Source organism: Schistocerca piceifrons, chromosome 7 (assembly GCF_021461385.2).
Source record: "Schistocerca piceifrons isolate TAMUIC-IGC-003096 chromosome 7, iqSchPice1.1, whole genome shotgun sequence".
Taxonomy (NCBI): domain Eukaryota; kingdom Metazoa; phylum Arthropoda; class Insecta; order Orthoptera; family Acrididae; genus Schistocerca; species Schistocerca piceifrons.
In genome coordinates, this window is record NC_060144.1 from 263,855,649 (window position 1) to 263,860,613 (window position 4,965).

Genomic DNA, 4,965 nt, shown 5'->3' on the forward strand with positions numbered 1-4,965 from the left:
TGTCTGTTAAGGCCTTTCCGTTCACAGGAGCAAGCGTAATCCTACAAAGGTTCTTTAAACTACATAAACCACTCCTACAATTTATTGCTACACCAATGATTTATTACCAGCTCGTGGTATTGTCGTCCCTCATAAGAGGCCGCGAGGCCTAAAGTGACATACGCACATTTTATTAATGCGTAAAACTACATGTAACACCATGTTTTGGAAATCACGTTGAGTTGTAAGTCCTCCTATAACTGAGTGAATAAATCTAATCAAAAACCAGAGGGTGGCAATTGTTGGAAAGTACTGTGGTGTTCAGACTATACTTCAGGTCGAGGATAGCTTTCTTTTCTAAAAATTAGGAGGGACAATCTTCTGAGTGCTGTAAACGAATAGAATCCGTTGGTGCGGTAGCGACAGAAGCGAAAAGGATAGCCATGTAATTACTGGGATGGTTGTGATAACTCGCTTTCTTACCACCTTACAGTACACTGACAAACATGGCGACAGTAAATCCCGCTGCTGTGTAAAGTTATGTTATCTTAAGCTTGCATAATATCCATTAGCAGGTGGACTTTAAAAAATTGCTTGCTACATTTATTCGAAATTATTACATATTTACAAGCTACTCTACGAAAATCCTGTAACTGTTTCAATTAGATGTTCACTTCTGTCCCTTCTGAGTGTTTTGGATTACACAGAAGCCTTTGAAAAGCCAATAGTGCCTAGTATTTGGTCATCAGAAGTCGTGAGGGAAAACTTATTTAAAAAAAAAAACTTATTTTATGAGTAATGTGAAGGGACTGTCTTCGAAACTTTAATAACTTACTTGAAGAAAGGAAGTAAAGCATACAGAGCATTAAAATACAGCCTCCGTTAATCACTCTTCGGACATCTACTTTCTGACGTTTAGATATTGGAATTAATTCTAGGAACCACATTTTTTTCCACAGTAGGAAAGTATCTACCGTGGTCTATTCATACTTAGTGTGCCATACAAGAATTTTGTTGAATACACAGTATAAGCATTGACGTTGTGACCAAAATTCTTTTGTTGACTATCAGGTAATTTAGGAAATGGGCATGGATATGTGTTTCCGCTGAATCAAGAGGAACATCAAATGAACTTAATTTCAGTTCTTGACAGAATATGATCAAATTTTAAACAGCAAACAATTTGACACGAAGCTCAGTTTGATATAAACGTAACCTAGTGGGAGCTCCGGCCCAATGTCTTGCTATCAATCTATTTCAAACGTAAGATATACAAATAACAAGCAAGGAAAATACTGAACGAATGCTGCTTAAGGGTATTCTACCTAAAAGATTTTTCATGAATTGCAAATAATGTGGCCCGCCAGTGTGACCAGGCTTGTCATTTCAGTACCTTCAATTAAAGTTGCTGAACTATCGCCAAGAAGAACTATACGCACAATAAGGTGAAACAAGACACAAAGTTTCAGCCAAAAATTAATATTTATAGTTCGTCACAAATTAACAACTACATGGAATATGTCACTTTGCAGGATAAACTTGTAAATCGTCATCATATCATCATTATAAAAGTGATGCGGATGTAGAGGTGCTTAAAACACAAAGGAACAGCGTCCAGGCCGACGGAGCAGTACTGACTTGCTGGTTCTGTAACGGTATTGGAGTATGGTTCGAATTCTGAGATTGGAGTGTGGCTCCAATCCTCTGCCTATTCTGAGCTGAGATAGCTTAGGTCGCACGAATTACTAAGCGAGTCAATATTTGGCTGACTTTTCGCTGGCTGTCACAAAATACACCCACTTCCTTGTCCGCAGGGGACAGTCACAAAAATACTCAACTACTGCCAACCCTAGCCGCCCAAGAGAATATACACTCCTGGAAATTGAAATAAGAACACCGTGAATTCATTGTCCCAGGAAGGGGAAACTTTATTGACACATTCCTGGGGTCAGATACATCACATGATCACACTGACAGAACCACAGGCACATAGACACAGCCAACAGAGCATGCACAATGTCGGCACTAGTACAGTGTATATCCACCTTTCGCAGCAATGCAGGCTGCTATTCTCCCATGGAGACGATCGTAGAGATGCTGGATGTAGTCCTGTGGAACGGCTTGCCATGCCATTTCCACCTGGCGCCTCAGTTGGACTAGCGTTCGTGCTGGACGTGCATACCGCGTGAGACGACGCTTCATCCAGTCCCAAACATGCTCAATGGGGGACAGATCCGGAGATCTTGCTGGCCAGGGTAGTTGACTTACACCTTCTAGAGCACGTTGGGTGGCATGGGATACATGCGGACGTGCATTGTCCTGTTGGAACAGCAAGTTCCATTGCCGGTCTAGGAATGGTAGAACGATGGGTTCGATGACGGTTTGGATGTACCGTGCACTATTCAGTGTCCCCTCGACGATCACCAGTGGTGTACGGCCAGTGTAGGAGATCGCTCCCCACACCATGATGCCGGGTGTTGGCCCTGTGTGCCTCGGTCGTATGCAGTCCTGATTGTGGCGCTCACCTACACAGCGCCAAACACGCATACGACCATCATTGGCACCAAGGCAGAAGCGACTCTCATCGCTGAAGACGACACGTCTCCATTCGTCCCTCCATTCACGCCTGTCGCGACACCACTGGAGGCGGGCTGCACGATGTTGGGGCGTGAGCGGAAGACGGCCTAACGGTGTGCGGGACCGTAGCCCAGCTTCATTGAGACGGTTGCGAATGGTCTTCGCCGATACCCCAGGAGCAACAGTGTCCCTAATTTGCTGGGAAGTGGCGGTGCGGTCCCCTACGGCACTGCGTAGGATCCTACGGTCTTGGCGTGCATCCGTGCGTCGCTGCGGTCCGGTCCCAGGTCGACGGGCACGTGCATCTTCCGCCGACCACTGGCGACAACATCGATGTACTGTGGAGACCTCACGCCCCACGTGTTGAGCAATTCGGCGGTACGTCCACCCGGCCTCCCGCATGCCCACTATACGCCCTCGCTCAAAGTCCGTCAACTGCACATACGGTTCACGTCCACGCTGTCGCGGCATGCTACCAGTGTTAAAGACTGCGATGGAGCTCCGTATGCCACGGCAAACTGGCTGACACTGACGGCGGCGGTGCACAAATGCTGCGCAGCTAGCGCCATTCAACGGCCAACACCGCGGTTCCTGGTGTGTCCGCTGTGCCGTGCGTGTGATCATTGCTTGTACAGCCCTCTCGCAGTGTCCGGAGCAAGTATGGTGGGTCTGACACACCGGTGTCAATGTGTTCTTTTTTTCCATTTCCAGGAGTGTATTGTGCGTCAAGTAGACTTTTACTGTTAAAATTCCAGGAGCGTTACTAGCAGCGCGACTGAAAAAAACATATTTCTAAGTTAAAATTTTCTTGGTCATATTTCTACTAAAATGATCGACGTGTTCTAGCATTAGTGGACACCATAAAATCCTGAGGGAGACCCCAACAGAGGGGTCGAAACGTGGATCATTTTAGTAGAAATATGACGCGGCCTAACAATCCAGAAAATTTTAACTTCAGTGACAACGGCCACGAAAGCCTGCAGGATTACATATTTCTTTCTAACATCTGTCACACATTTAATAACCACAGAGGTGAAATCAGAGAAGGAAGGAGACGTTCTGGCTGATGTTCTTTCTGCATAACCCATCCGTGAATGGAACAGGAAAGGAGAGCCGTGATAAAATGGGTCATATATATTATGTACTGTTGATCGAATTGTACGTCTGTGAAGATGTAAACAAACTCTCTCTGTTACGCCAGCTGGTGTGGCCTAGCGGGTCTAGGCACATCAGTCTGGAACCGCGCGACCGCTACGGTCGCAGGCTCGAATCCTTCCTCGGGCATGGATGTGTGTGTTGTCCTTAGGTTAGTTAGGTTTAAGTAGTTCTAAGTTCTAGGGGAGTGAGGACCTCAGATGATGAGTCTCATAGTGCTCAGAGCGATTTTTTCTTCTCTCTGTTACACACACTCGCATACGTGCAAGCACACGCACATGCACATGCACACGCACATGCACATGCACATGCACACACACACACACACACACACACAAACAAGCAAGCAAATGTATATGGAACACAATATCCGTCGAACTGACCATACATATTTCGTTCTACAGCCTCATAAAATTTGCCACTCTCACTTGAGCAGTAAATATCGGGTAACGAGTTCGTCGTGTTGTGTGTGACGACCCATCGTTGCTCCGAATACCGCACAGAAGGCATCTAGCACAGAAAGCGAGGTTCTTGAATTTTTAACTTGCATGTAATGCAGGAATACCGAATACATTCCGACCAGAAGAAGTGTTCCGTGCAGCGCAAAGTGTTGCGTGCTCCTAAGCTGTCGTGCGGAGTAATGATTTCCTGCGTCCCAGAACTCTTTCTTTTGCTTTGCAGCCGACAGCGGAGGCATGCCGGGCAAAGTTCACTTCCACGATACTACTGTGGCACTGCTTTTTCTTATAAAGATCGATGGGCGTACTATTTGTATGTTAACTCTGGCTATTGTAGAAGTCTCCTCTCTTGGTAGCACTGGAGAAGTTCCCTGTGTACATAACTGTCGTTAGATGCAGTAATGGAATTTATTTTCGTGTTATCTTTGTAACTGTGGAGAAATATGTAATCATACTGCAGTAATAGTAATGATTTCAAAGGATATGAAACAACCCAAGTTATTTCGTGTGAGACGCTCCACTTAACATGAAAGTTATATACATAAAAATAACATCATCAGACTAGAAGTTAGTCGCCCTCATGAGAAATCACGCAAATACAGTGAAAAACGGTTTCTCGCCTTGATAACTGCGTCAGTTTGGCGATTTTTCGGTAATGCCACATCCGCAGGAGGCCACTCATTCCTGATAAGATCAAAGAAAAGGTTGAACAACTTTAATCCTGCGGCAGTATTTTATTCAATTTTTTCAGCTAGCCGTACATGCACATTCGGTCGCATTAATGAGTCACAGGCAA